The 15,289-nt window shown below is 44.6% G+C and overlaps 1 protein-coding gene and 1 long non-coding RNA gene across 10 annotated transcripts in view; one reads left to right on the forward strand and one right to left on the reverse strand.

The window, feature by feature from the left end:
- Positions 1–15,289, reverse strand: part of PLCB4 (phospholipase C beta 4) — a 410,418-nt gene that overhangs the window by 134,854 nt on the left and 260,275 nt on the right. The window lies entirely within an intron of this gene.
- On the forward strand, positions 101–9,237 carry LOC309872344. Of its 2 annotated transcripts, none has more exons than XR_014315798.1 (3): positions 101–338; positions 3,094–3,697; positions 8,840–9,237. It is a non-coding gene; the product is annotated as an uncharacterized lncRNA (long non-coding RNA). The 2 variants fall into 2 exon arrangements; XR_014315799.1 differs by lacking the exon at positions 8,840–9,237 and adding an exon at positions 5,480–6,263.

The following is a 15,289-nucleotide window of genomic DNA, read 5'->3' on the forward strand; positions in this document are numbered from 1 at the left end:
GCGTGGCCCCATGACCTGGCAGAGGCAGTTCTACCCTCACTACCCTTCTCGGGAAGAACTTGCCTCCAGACTTGCAGTATGGCTGTGGAGGTCATGAAAGGAAGCCAGCTTCTTTCTCCTCTGCCAATCTGTTTGTTCTGCAGTTAGCAAATGGGAATGGGATTCTCTAGTATGGAAACAAACCATAACAGAACTTCCTCCAGGGAGCTCAGAGTTTCAGTTCTCACAGGATTCTGTTAAAATTCGACACAGTTACACTTTAGAGCTCAAGGACTGGCTAACTCCTCCAGCCAAGCTCACTCTTTGCCCTCAAGCCACTGGGAGAGACAGGATGAAAGGTACAGCAGCTCCTTTGGTGAGACTGTGGACAAGCGGGGGACCGGGGTGGGGCACGCTGTTTGAGAGGCAAGAAGGATCACTTTTTCTGGAGTCACTATAGCTAGAAACTTTCTCTGACTCAAGGATCCCTGCTTTGAAAGGCCTGTGCCGCGATGGGCTTCCCGAGCACTTCCCTCATTTCATCAAGGATAGAGTATATTTAAAAGCCGTGTGTCTCAACATTATTTTTAGCCTATTTTTCCCACTTAACACATGCCACTGCGGCATTATTCAGTATCACGACCTAGCTTTCAAAGATTCAAGTCACTTTCAAAATGACATAGATTAGGGGCACCTGGGTGACTCAGTTGGTTAAGCATCTGCATTCAGCTCAGGTCATGATCGCAGGGTCCTGAGATCAAGCCCCACATCAGACTCTCGGCTCAGCAGTAAGTCTGCTTCTCCCTCCTCCTCTGTCCTTCTGCCCACTTGTGCTCTCTCTCTCTCAAATAAATAAACCTTCAAAAAGTATGACATAGATTAAGATATTTTTCCTATGTTTCAAGTTTAAAAGTCTTTTGGTTAAACAAAATTTAAGCCCATTTCTTATAAGGAATGGCAGAAGTCTGGGTAGGGGGAGTACTCTGGAGGACGCAGTATTCCCAGGGGGGTTTCTAGACAGCAGGTGGTTGAGTTTATTTTGCTTGTGTTTTTTCTTACCTTTGCTCTCCTGCCTCTCGCTCACCATCATGTTTACCCAGGCAAAATGCTATACCTTTCTACTGTGGGGTCTGTATCATCAAACAGGGAAAGGTCAAGTCTTACCACCAGCCAGGGATAGGGATTTTGGATTGGCTAATTAATGTATCAACTCCACTTTATTTAAACATTAGTCACTTGTGATTGATGGGTAGATTGGGAGACACAGAAAAGTGAGATGGGTGGGGACGATCTCATTCCAGCAGAAGTCCCCTACTTTCAGAGGAGGAAGAGGACCCTCATAGAAGGTGGTGCTGGGGGAGACCTGGGTGGGTCAGTCAGCTAAGTGTTTGCCTTTGGCTCGGGTCATGATTCCAAGATCCTGGGATCTAGTCCCACATTGGGCTCCTTGCTCAGCAAGAAGCCCGCTTCTCCCTTCACCTGCCTCTTCCCCTGCTTGTACGCTCTATCTGACAAATAAATAAATAAAATCTTCAAAAGGAAAAAAAAAAGAAGAAGAAAAAAGGAGGTAGCTCTTGGCTCCAAAGCCAGCCTCCGCACCAGGCATCTGCTGGAGAATCTTGGTGGTGGTGCTGCCCGACCTCACCAAGCTTCACTTTTCCCATCTGTAAGTTGAGAACATGGATAACAATCTTACAGAGCTCTCAAAATTGAGAAAGCCCGAGTGCCTGGGACAAGGCAAGCGCTGAATGAATTGTAGTAGTTATTAGAAAACAGCATACAATTTAATTTGGGGCTACGGTGCAAGACATTTCACAAATAGGAGCTCATTTAAATCTGCCAACTCAGCAAAGTTTTAGACTAGATCAACCCTGCCCGATTGATTTTCCATATGCAAATGTTGGCGATGGGCACAGCCCAACATGGTAGCCATGAAAACCACATAGGGCCACTTGAAACGTAGCTAGTGCAACAGAGGTGAATTTTTAATTGTAATTCATTTTCATTTAAAGAGACACAGGAACTAACTAACTAACTAAATAAAATCTTTTTAAAAAAATAAATAAATAAATGAAGAGCCATAGGTGGTCAGTGGTTACCATATTGAGCAACGCAGTTGTAGATATAAGGGGAAATTTTTTCAGAAAAGACCAAGTTTTTTTTTTTGACAGATAGAGATCACAAGTAGGCAGACAGGCAGGCAGAGAGAGAGGAATAAGCAGGCTCCCCGCCGAGCAGAGAGCCCGATATGGGACTCGATCCCAGAACCCTGAGATCATGACCTGAGCCGAAGGCAGAGGCTTAACCCACTGAGCCACCCAGGTGCCCTGAAAAGACCAAGTTCTTGAAAGCCACAGGTGATAGGTATCAGACCCAGGATGCAAATTGGTTTCTTGGATTCCAGAGCCCCTGCCTGTTCTACTTTGTCAGCATTGACCAAACAGCTCCCCCTTTGCTTGTCACCGATGGATGACCGGATGGTCAGTAAATGAACACTGCTTTTGTAGGCTCCAACTTTGGGGACACATGGGGCTCACTGTCCTTGTTTCCTGGTTTGTTAAGAACTGACAGGAAGAAAAAAAAATGACTTTATTAAGATTGGAGAGAGACAAAGGACATCTGAGTTAGGGCCAGGCCACGGCGGGGGGGCCTCTTATCAAACATTGATAATGTTATAAACCCCTACCACAAAAACAGATGAGCTTGGGAAGGGCCTTAGTTTGGAGACACAGCTGGAGTCTGGGATAGTTAACCAAAAGCTCCTGCTTTCTATCAGATCCTGGAATCCCAGAGCCCTAGTGATGCCACATTGCCTATCTGTTTCAGTTCTTTATTCCAGAGGAATTGGCTAAGCTCTGTAGTTAGCAGTAGCAAATCCTTTCTCATTCTGCAAACACTTCCTCTTTCAGATAGAATCACAATTTTTTTAAAAAAAATATTTTACTTTTTCAAGTTAGAACTAAAGCCCTTGGTGATGACATTCTATCATCAGAATGATTTATAGACTGCTGTAGCAGATGGGTCCTTAAGTTGTTTTTACCCTCCTGGGTCTGCTTTCCCCTTGGAAGAATCCAGAATGTTCATTCCATGTGTTAATCCCCTTCTAATTTATAGACCTCATGAGAACGATGGGACTCTGGGCTTCTCAGCTCACATGCCATAGAGCAGCAGGAGGACCCTGGTCATGGCTCCCCCACCTCGGACCCTTGTGACATGCTACCACCTTGTGAAGAGGTCTGTCGGATAACACACAAGCATTTGCAGCTTTTGTCTTCCTTTCCATGGCCTTTGATTCTTCGGGCAGAATGTCCCTCCTGGATTACATTGTTCAAATTTCACACAGACCTTTGCTCCTCTCTCTAAGGCTCAGCCAGAAACCAAGAAGGATATATAGTCTTGGTGTCACGAAAAGCAACCCAAAATGCGTCTATGGCACCAACTGCCCAGGGTTCTGCTTCTGTCCCGCGGCGCCAGCGGCCCCTAGCGGAGATGCGCGGTATTACTGAGCACCGGTGGATGCCCACCCCCCCCCCACATTCACCTGCTCACCTCCCCGCGCTCCTACAAGAGAGGTACTACGCTTATTCCTGTTTGAGAGAGAAGACCCTTGAGACGCAGGAAGGAAGCATCTTGCCCAGTGTGGTACAGCTGGTAGGGCAGAGCCGGAACTGCCCACTCCACCGAAGCACACCCCGGAACCACACCTGCACCCAGGCTGGTAAGTGAAAGCGGCACTATCGGGGATGGGGCCAGGGAACTGCTCAGCAGTCCCATCTGGAGGCCCCACTGTTCTCCCTGTCGCTGAATGACTGCAGCCATCGCTAGGGTTAGAAGGGCGCTGGGAGCTTTTGAGGTTTAATTACCGTATTTCTGAACCCTCCCTTTGACACCCCCCCCAAACCATCCCTCACTGCCCACCAGCTGCACAGATGGTATGTATTACCAGGGTGGGACAGAAGGGGCTTTTCCACTGCCTCACATCATGTCAGAGTGTGTTTTGGGATCTTAGTACCAAGGAAAACAGTTTGTCCTGATCTGTTGCTTCCCTTGCAATCTAGTGGACATGGTGAGTCCTACAACTGCCTTTCCTGCATTGCTTTGACCACCAGAATCACAAGTAGCCACTCCGCATCTCACTTATTCCAACTTCCTGGAACGTTCTTGCTGCCTGCAGAGTGGCTGCCTATTCATTTTGCTGCTAATTTAATGTGTTTTGCACGGTTCTTTTCCCTGCACCCTCTTCGGCCTAAATCCCGGTTCCATTCATTTTTTTCTGGTGATACCTATTTCTGCATGACAGCTTACTTTGGAATATGGAAGAAACGTGTATAAAGAAGCACAGAAACCACTTCAAGAACACCATAGGGGCGCCTGAGTGGCTCAGTCCGTTAAGTGTCTGCCTTCAGCTCAGGTCATGATCTCAGGATCCTGGGATCGAGCCCCACATTGGGCTCCCTGCTCAGCAGCCAGTCTGTTTTCTCTCTCTCCCTTTGCCACCAACCTCCCTGCTCGTGCCATATCAAATATATAAATAAAATCTTTTTTTAAAAGCACCCCAGAAATTACTGGGTGTTTTGCATTGGTTTTGGGGTCAGATAGACCAGACCCAACTATGGCTGGCTCCATTACTCCATTGCCAAAAGCAGGGATAACCAAAAATAATTGCCCATTTCACAGGTTACCTCTGGGCATTCAAGTGCTTGATGCATAATCTGAACCCTAGTAATTTTTCACTGATTATTAATAACATGATAATAATAATATTGTGCCAGTATCAATTATGATTCATCATCCAAGAACAAAGGTAAACACCACCATCCCTCCCTTATGGATGAGTAAAGTGATACTAACTGAGGTTAGCAAGCTGCCCAAGAGAACACAGATAATAAGCAGTGAGCTCTATTCACACTGTGGTGGAAAAAGCATTTCTGTCATGTGGATTCTTCCAAGCAATGCTATCACAGTGTGCTTATCTCCACCGACCCAGGAGGCACATGTGGGAGTCTAAACATGGCGGAAGCCCAGCATTTGTAAATTTCTATTGCACTAAACTCAGTGAAAGTCCATTTTTTGCCCACAGAAGTCAGCTCTGCCTGAGCTAGCCTCGGGCTATAACAGGCCCAGAGGTTCTGTCCTCAGAGCACAGTTTTAGCTTCTACCTTCTTCACAGGCCATGATGGAGAACAGTGACCCAAGGAGATAATGTGGGACTTGGGCGTTCCCCCTTCCAACCCCGCACCTCCCTGACATGGTGGATAGCACTCTCAGATGGTGAGAGGGCAACCCAGGGAATCATCTGGCAAACTTCTCAAGGTGCTAGAGAACCACTGTCTATCATGACTTCTGAATTCCAGAGAAACAAAAATGAAACGTTCTCCCCCTCCATAACCAGCCATGAGCACATAGCCTGTTCATTTCAGCAATGATAGAGATAAAGTGAACCCTTCTGGTATCAAGTGGAAAGTTTTCATCCACTCATTTCATCCTATTCTTTCTTCAGAAAAAAAGACTATCATCAACTTTCCAAGCAACCTGGCCTTGGGAGAGCCGATGAAGGATACTGAAAAGCAGCAAGGGGAAAACACAGCACCTTTCCTGCTCCTTCATGTTCTAGATTTTTTAAAAACCCTGAAATGTGGCCCGACGATACTTATTATTAACAAGATCTCTGACATCCTTCGCTATAAGAATCTGTGGTCAGCTCAAGTAGGGTTTGAATTTGGGAGGGAGAGAGTGAGGGCACGCATGAATGAGATACCTAAAAGTCAAACTCTGGTTCTGTTTATAGTATAGTCATGAGTAGTCGTGAAGTCCCACTTTCCCTTTTACTTCCAGATAAAGACATTAAATCCATGGGGTTCAATTTTTAAGGTCTGCCATTCAGCGATGCTAGGCTCCAGGTCTGTCTCCGCCCCTCTTCCACCCGGAAGCATCTCTGATGTGGAGATTCTGAGACCAAATCTGGATGGGCAGGCTCTAAGAGAGCTGTTGTGTTGTGTTGTGTTGTCTTAAGACAGTGGAAGAGGCTCCCTGATTCTTGCCATGGGACACCTGAAGCAATTATTCCCAGGATATTCAACAAACAACTTCTCTGCTTACAGAAGGAAGAGCAAAGTCTAGGAAACATGCTTTCAAGAGGAGTGGGTGGTCACTCAAACTAACTCACTTGGACAGGAAAACTGTCATGTTAGTCAAAACTTAGCAACTTAGTAGCCTTAGCAACTAAAATAAGGAGAAATTAAAAGAAGACCAACTTACACAGGGGCCAGGGAGGAAAATAACTGGTTTTGTAATAAATGTTTACAACAAACTTTTTTTTTTTAAAGATTTTATTTATTTATTTGACCGAGAGAGAGATCACAGTAGGCAGAGAGGCAGGCAGAGAGAGTGGGGGGAAAGCAGGTTCCCCGCTGAGCAGAGAGCCCGATGTGAGGCTTGATCCCAGGACCCTGAGACCATGACCTGAGCTGAAGGCAGAGGCTTAACCCACTGAGCCACCCAGGCATTTGTTTACAACAAATATTACAATACAAATTGTGCCTTCCTCCCATTTCCTTTCCCCTACCCCCAAAGGTTCTCTCCCTTGAGCAAACCTTAGGCTCCTCTGAATCTTCTTCCTGACTAGACCTCCACTGTCTGTCTTGGCAGTGATCGATTTTTAGCAGGAATCCTGTTAAGTTGCTTTAGCCAGACCCTCCCGCCCTCAATATCTGAGCACCTTGGCTATCTGATCAAGGCGTCTCAACCTCCATCATCTCCAGGTGACCTCCACCTGCTGCTCTTTGGCTATAAGCCCCCCTTTCCTCCTTGTGTTCAGAGTTGGGCTCAACCTCTCCCCAAGTACCACATACCCCCCACTGCAGTCATCTCTTGAACACAGTATACCCGATCATTCTTTTAACGAGTGAGTGTCAGGAATGGCTTTTTCTTTAATGGCCCCTACCACACCCAATTACTCTAAGAACAACAGGAGATGTGCTCTGCTGAAGGGCCTGAAGCATGCCCACAAGCGGGAAAATCCTTTTCAGTAAAGCACTTCTCATTAAACCACAATTTGTTCCAGAATAATAAATTGCACTGAGCAAATGATTAAAAACATGACACAGGGGGCGCCTGGGTGGCTCAGTCGGTTAAGGTTATGCTCTCAGGGTCATGTGTAGGGCTCTGTGCTGGGCATGGAGACTTCTTAAGATTCTCTCTCCTTCTCCCTCTGTACCTCCCCTTTGCCCAGCTCACACTCACTTGTACTCTTGAGAAAAAGGACAGAAAGAAATAGAGTGACAGAGATGACATATATCTGAAGAAGCAGGTCAAGGGAAGAATGTTTTGAGTTACTGCTATGTGGAGATGACAGTCCACGCTGAACAGAGTCATTGAAAGGAATCTCAAATGACATCCATGAAATCGCCCTCTGAATGTATGCATTTCCTACTTAAATAATTCAGCTTCTTAAAATGCCTGTCTTTACACTCACTGCATGAGATGTCACTCCTTTCCACTTTGTCTTCTGAACTAGCTTCTACTGGGGCCTCAAAGATACAAAGATCCCAATGGATCTTGGGGCCAATCCTGGCTCTATCACTTTTTATTGTCTAAGAGAAGTACAGAAATTACTGGACCATGCACACAAAGGCCTCTGCTATCACCTCGAGAATTCTGCAGAGAGTGCAGAGCTGTAGAAAACTGCAGATCTGAAGGCTGAGCACGTGACTGTTCACACCAACGGGGGCTGCAGCATCAGGGGAAGGGGAGATGAAGCAGGGAAGCAGGCAGGGAGAGGCCTCAAACCATGAGGTGGAACGAAGACCTGGGAGAGAGGAGAGGAAAGAGGAAGGGTCCCCGACGGCAGCATGGCTCTGACAACATCTCCACCGGGTGGATGGAACTCCCAGAGCAAGGAGTATCCACTGGCCTCATCTGGGGCAGACAAGAGCCAGCTCTAGAATCTCTGCCATGTTGCTCACTGGCTGGGAACCTCAGCATGAACACTGTAAGAGTGCAGAAGCTGTAGCAGCTAGAGGCTGCCTACTGACCATACAGTTCATGGTGGGATCCACTGGGAGGAGAGGCTAGTGGCCTACCTCAATGGCTGCCAGAGACGGGATCTCTTGCTAACCCTTCTCCAGATTCCCCGAAAAGGACCTCCAGTTCCTGTTCCTTGGTACCCTTAAGATTCCTGAAAAATTAGGGGCCATTTAAATACCCCCAAAATTGGGGTCCCAGATAGGTAACTAAGGATTCGTTGGATCACGATGGGTGCTTATTAGTATCTGTTGGGTGATGAATAATTTCCCCACTGAGAATACAGCAGCAAATAAAAACAAAGGATCTGCCCTCATGGCCTATATTCTAGGGGGAATTTGCACAATGAACAAAAAATAATGTATCAGGAATTGATAAAAGTGAAGTAAAAAAAATCTAAAAGGGTAAGGGTAATATGTGTGTGTGTATGGGGGAGGTGGCTATACTGACGTAATGGGGGAAGGGCAGTCTAAAGAGGGGACTGGAAGTGCAAAGGCCCTGAGGTTGAAGCATGTCTGGTATTTTCAGGGAACGTCAGTGGGACAGTAGAGTGACGAGGTCATGTAGAGGGACTGTAGGCCATAGGAAGGAATTTGGAAATTATTTGAAATGAGCTAGAAAGCCCCTGAAGGTAAAGCTATTTCTGCCCTTAACCAACTGTGTGTATTTCAAACTCTTCAATAAAGAGCTCTCTGGCCAAGATTTTTACCCTAAATGCCACCTAGTACAAACCCTTTCTTCATTGCAAACAATATCCTGGCAGCTCGACTTTGGTGAGGATCCAAACACTAGGCTCCTTTTCGCAGTTCACCATTAAGAGGATCATCTGTCCTTTTAGGTACCTGGGAGAAGAGAATCCACAGCAGGAGAGCAACAGGGGTGCCAACAAAACTGTTTCCAGGGGAACTCCTTAGCAGAAAGAGCAAGGCAGACTCCAGACCTGGAGACCTCAGCCAACACACGCATTACATGTTTCTGACAAGGTAGCATCTCAGAGCAATTGCTTACTAGTTATAATGTGAAGAGTAAGGACTTTAAAAACACATTTATTAATCTATCAATATTAAGTATTAAAAGATAGGCTTCTCCACTGAGGATATTTTATGTCTATTTTCATTGATTGAAAGAAAATATTATGTTTCTTCCATATACTGAATTTCACCTAGTTTTCCCCCACCCACACAAAAAAAGTTAGAGACTACGAAGTCTGGGTTAATACTTTTCTATCGTTAAAGGCTGATCTTCACTGATTATAAGGTAAAGGTATTAGTGTTCTGAGGGACACTTATTTGCTGTGTGAGACAAACAGATGAAAAATAGATTCCTTCCATCCTCATTTCCTTAAAAGAATCAAATCAAGAACTCCTGGATATAGTAACATAATTATGGTCTGAAATAAAGCAAATAGGTTACTAAGAAAGTTAAGTAGCCTCCATTACTATGTGTATGTGTGTATACATATATATTATTAAAATATCATACATATCTTTAAAAAACTGGAGGGGAAGAAAACATTTGGGGGCACCTGCGTGGTTCAATCTGTTAAGCGTCTGCCTTCACCTCAGATCATGATCCCAGGATGCTGGGATCAAGCCCGAGTGGGGAGTCTGCTTCTCCTTCTGTCCCACCCCGCACCCCCCACCCCTGCTCATGCTCTCTAATAAATAAATAAAATCTTAAAAAAAAACACAAGTTTTCCTTAATCCTCTCAAGGTCGCTGACTAGGTCTGAAAATTAAACTGACAAAGACAGATCAGCAACAGCAAAGCATGCAAATTTATTTACTCTAAGTTTTATGTACAGTAAAAAGAACCACGGGCCCCAAATGAGGTCACTTATGTGAAGGAACTTGTCAGCAAACCAAGACTTAAAACCTAAAGTAACTGCAGTTTCAACCCTAAAAGTAATGTGACCTGTAACCAGCCAACCTGGAGTTTCAGGGTCAGCCCTAGGAGGCAGCCCTCTGGGAAGACAACTTTGCCTAAAACAATGTATTCTTTGCTAATAATCCCCCCCCCCCTTTCCATTCCCTCCTTGCTTTTAAAAACCTCTCCTTTAATGCAGCTCAACAGAGCGCCTTTCTACCTGCTGGGTGGATTAGTGGGATGTTACTCAATTCGTGAACTGTTTAACGAAGCCAACTTGATCTTCACATTTACCTGGATGAATTTTGTTTTCAAACGTGACATGATAGTCTGCATAAGAAAGTGAAGACAAGAAAAAGATGAATAGTGTGGACAGTTGGAAATAGCATAGGTCAAGGAGTATGAGGTTAAGTGTAGTCAGCTGGGGGTGGGGAGTATCTTAGAAAGGCCTGTTTGTTCAGATCTTCTCAGAGCACCTTTGTCATGGAAGAGATGGATGCTTCTTTCTTGTAGGTATAGGGAGGACACCTCTCACATGTGGGTTTTTTTATGACCTGCTTTGGGAGTGGGGGTGGAGGAGGGATGCTTCTGAATGACCTTCAAACTCCTTCTGCTTAAAATATCCAACATACCCAGGTGCCGTATTTTGAACCTCATCATTTGCAAATGGAAGCCATTTCAAGGTCCCAAGTCATGGTACAGGTAGCTGAGATTCACGTGTGTTCTCTTGGTCAGTACATCAGATCTGGAGACGGCCTCCAGCAATCACTACATGTTGAATAGTAGGCAATTCCTTAATTGATTTAGGCTTCTCTTTCTTCTGTATAATGTGGAAAATAATCTCATTTAATCCTTAATGCCATCTGAGGGTTTGAAAGATGATGAATGATGTCAGGTGCAAAACATGCTGAAGAGCGAAATAAATCTAATACAGTCACGTCCTCTGGAAAAAGAAGTTTCTTTTACTGAACAGTCCCCCACCTCTTTATCTGCATTGCCTGTTTGGGGGAAATCAGCTGTGAAGAACTTTAAATGCATTTTTTTTTCCTTTTATTGAAATCCCAAACTCCCTGACTTGCTCTATGCCTCGTGGTTCTCAAACTTGAACTGCATCATCAGAATCACCCTGGCGGCTTTAAAAACAAAGATTGCTGGAGCTCCCTGCCCAGAGTTTCTCATTCTGTCAGTCTGGGGTGGGGCCTGAGAGTTTGCATTTCTTTCTTTTTTTTTTTTTTTTAAGATTTTATTTATTTATTTGACAGACAGAGATCACAAGTAGGCAGAGAGGCAGGCAGAGAGGCAGAGAGAGAGATAGAGCTAAGCAGAGAGCCCGATGTTGCGAGGCTTGATCCCTGGTCCCTGGGATCATGACCTGGACAGAATGCAGAGGCTTTAACCCACTGAGCCACTCAGGCACCCAAGAGTTTGCATTTCTAACAAGGACTCCAGGTGCTGCTAATGCAGCTGGTCAACACTTTGAGAACCACAACAGACTAGCACATGCTAGTGAGCAGCTACGTGGCCTCAGATGAGGTATTTAACCACCATAAGCCTTGGTTCTACAGTTTATAAAAGGAGGTTAGAGATCTACCCAACAACAGGCTGCTGCTGCTGCTTTTTTTTTTTTTAAGATTTTATTCATTTATTTGACACAGAGAGAGAGAGAGAAAGAGCTAGAGATGGAACACAAGCAGGGGGAGTGAGAGAAGGAGAAGCAGGCTTCCCACTGAGCAGGGAGCCCGATGCAGGGCTTGAACCCAGGACCCCAGGATCATGACTTGAACCAAAGACTGAGCCACCCAGGTGCCCCAACGCTTGCTGTGGTTTAAATGAAACACTGTTTGCTCAGCATTTAAACAGCAACACCCCTTACAGAGCACCTTGTGGAGGCTCACGGTGGCCATGGCACCTATTTCTAGTGGAAGGACTAAAAAGCACCCTCCTTAAACACAAGCAAAATCAGTAAAAACAGTGCAAACATTTCCCCCTAAATTTTTAGGAATAGGGAACTCATTCCCATGGAGTGGAGTTAAAAGAAACAGAATTGTATTACTCAAGAAGGGACCTGAAAAGGATTCATTTTAACACATGCAGTATATTTCACTGGGCGGTTCATTTGTTCACCCTTGAACGAACTCTATTAATTCAATGGCTAGACCACAAGCATTAACAGAGGGCATTCCCAAAGAGAATGCGCCAACCGCATGCAGCCCGGATGTCCTTCGGGCTTCCTCACCATCAGCATGGAGATCTGCAAAGGCTGCACGCATCCCCACGAATGAGGATTCTCTGGCCGCTGTGCACCTGCTCACCCGTGGCCACAGACATGGCTGGAAGGGATTAATACTGAGCATTTTCCTATATACTCCAGCTTGAATAGAAGCAACAAAGAACTAGCACTTCATGGCTTCTCAGCCCCTCTATTTTAATTTTATGGGTTCATTATCTACACACTTTCTTCGTATATTGTTCTGTTCTTTTTCCACATGCCTTTGTAAATCTAAGCCACCCCAGATTTCCTTCTCTGATTTCCTTGTGGATGCATCTCACGTCTTCTAGCAATAAGCAGACCTTCCTGCACCCCTGAATAGAATACACCTCAAGCCATAGAGTTTTCCAGGAGACTGACTCAGACGCTATTTCACGGGTGAGGTCCTTCTATTCCAACAGGGGATAAAGTTATCTTCTACCCTTGTGAAGAAATGAAGAATAGCAAACCCAAGGAAACTTCATAGAGAGGGGAGGAAAAAAACATAAAAATGAAAAGAGTAATTAATAAGCAAAACCAAAGCAAACTGGGGCATCTTATAGAAAAGAAAGACCCAAGTGGTTCACTGCACAGCAAAGCTGATACAATTCTAGAGAAAAGGGAAAAGAAGTGGGGAATGGCTAACCTAAAAATAAAATAAGACATTTGTAAGGGCAAACAATGGGCTCCAAGTAACTACTTGGAACTGAAAGTATCCTTACCACCCAAACTAACGTGTTATTCATTTTTGTGTAACAGTATTTGTCTTCTGAGCAAGGTGTCTGCGAGCTACAAGCCTGTGGGTCAAATCCAGCGTGCCCCCGTTTTTGAAAATTAAATTTTATTAGAACATAGCCCATTCATTCAATGATGGATTATCTATGTTCTGTGACTTTTTGTGCCACAAAGTCGAGCATTTGTTAACAGAGAGCGTGTGGTTTATAAAACCTAGTAAATGTCTAGTCCCTTATAGGAAAAGTATGTTGACTGCTGTTCTAAGCCTTTACTACATAAAGAATACCCAAGAGAACTGTGGTTGATTGCAAAGACAGCCCAATCCTTCATGCCTCCCTGCATCCACACCCTCTGCAATGTGACTTATAGCTTCTCCCATCAAGAGGGGTCTCTACTCCTTGAGTCTGAGATGGTCTCATGACTTGCTTTGATCTAGAGAATGCAGCAGAAATACGGCTGACTCCAAGAGACAACATGCCTCGCCTGCTGGCAGAAGGATGACAGATCAGGTGGACTGGAAAGGAGAAGGTCTTGCTAAGGCCACCTGAAATCAGCCAGCCCAAGCCAGCTCAGCAGACACTTGAGTGGGCCCAGCTGAGCTCCACTTCTATGGCTGACCCACAGAATCTTAGGCTATTTAAGTGGTTGCTATCTTAAACTTTGGGATTGGAATATATCACTCCCAAATATGCCACTTGGGCATATGGATTATGGTGAACTGAAAATAACTGAGAATCAACAGATGCAGAAAAAGGCCTTCTCAAAGCTTCCCTCATCTGCTTAAAATCAGAAACTTTTGAGAAATGAAGGCAGCCATGAATCCCCTCTCCAGAGAGTTTTATGGGCATGAAGACAGAAAGCTGGCACCAAGATGAGTCTGCACAAACAAACCTTACTAAAATAACCTCTCATTTGTTTCCCCATATATATCTGTCTTCCCACAATTTATTGCCCCTAGAAGCCCCAATCCTCTTTCTCTTTATCTGGTCACTACTCCACAATTTATCATCTTTTGTTAAAATGGTATACAAGCTTCTGAGTCTACCCATTTCTTTGGGTTTTCACTTTCCGGTGAAGCTCCTGTGCCTGTAAAAATAGTAACATCAACACAATTTTATGTCTTTCTTCCTGTTCATCTGGCTTATGTCATCTTAATTTGCTAGCCCCAGCCACTGAACCTAAGAGGACAGAGGAAAGCTTGGCTCTGCTATGTCATTAAGCTTTGGTGTGCTGTGTTGTGTGTAACAACACAACAAAAGCTGGTACAATTATTGACCAATCACTGTTCCTTTTATACCCTTGTCTTTTCATATTACTAATGTGAAAAGTGCCTTTCTTCGCTTTCAGGCCTCAAAGCTCCTTCCAGATTTCATGTCCTGTCTCCTAATGGGACTTCAAATCAGGTTCACACTTGTTCTCCTTGTTTTGCTGGAACTTTACCTGCTGGTTGGTCAAGCCTGACCTCTGGTTATTTCTCCTTGGGGCAACTGTCTCTTAATGTTCCAATACTTTTAGACTACTTCACCTGCAAGTTCTTGGATAGGTTTGTACTTAGCATTCTGGAAAACCTCTCATTTGACATACATGTTTTCATTGGTTTAATCAAGGTACACTTCCTTTTTACCAAGGGCAGTGAGAGGTTCCTTCCTGCAGCTCACACACTCAGAGGCAAATAGTGACAGAGGGCAGGTCCGCAAGCTGTGATTTGAAATTGCTCTTCTAACCTTACCCACAAATAAAGGAGCACTCAAGATGCTCCAAGATGAGTGAAAATCTGGGATTATCCTGGGCTTCTGTTATACAATCCCTCACTCTTAGTTAAGGTTAAAAAAAGAAAAAATGAAAGGTGGAGAGGTTCAAGCCATTTATGGCAGAAACATTAGAAGTCTGATTATTTATGCCAAGAGTTTGCACTGGTATCTTTTGAGTTATTGGCTGAACCTTTTACTCTGGATAAGTACTGGGACACAACAAAACAGACCTGGTCTCAACCACTATAGAGCCTTTGTTCTGAAGACACATCCCATCCACACACACGGGTGACTCAGACTCCTACTAGAAAGCTCTGGGACGGATAAACTGACACGCAGGACAGATGCTCACTCAGGTAAAAGGACTTGCTCAAGGTCATAACTTGCAAATGTCTGGGTCAAGGCTCAAACCAGAGTCTTCTGCCTTAATATCCATTTTCTGTAATTTTCCAAACCATACAGACTTTTCCTTAATTCTTCAGGGTTGGATGCCCACGAGCTCTAAGCTTTGGGAATTTAAAAGCACAGTTAATAGTATCAGAACTGTTGTTGTAAAATCTGGTCTAGGGGCACCTGGCTGGCTCAGTTAGTACAACATACAACTCTGGTTCTCAGGGTCGTAAGTTCAAGCTCCATGCTGTGCATGGAACCAACTTAAAAAGAACAAATATATTAAAAAAAAAAATTAA

The sequence above is a fragment of the Mustela nivalis genome, assembly GCF_964662115.1.
Source record: "Mustela nivalis genome assembly, chromosome: 8".
NCBI lineage: Eukaryota > Metazoa > Chordata > Mammalia > Carnivora > Mustelidae > Mustela > Mustela nivalis.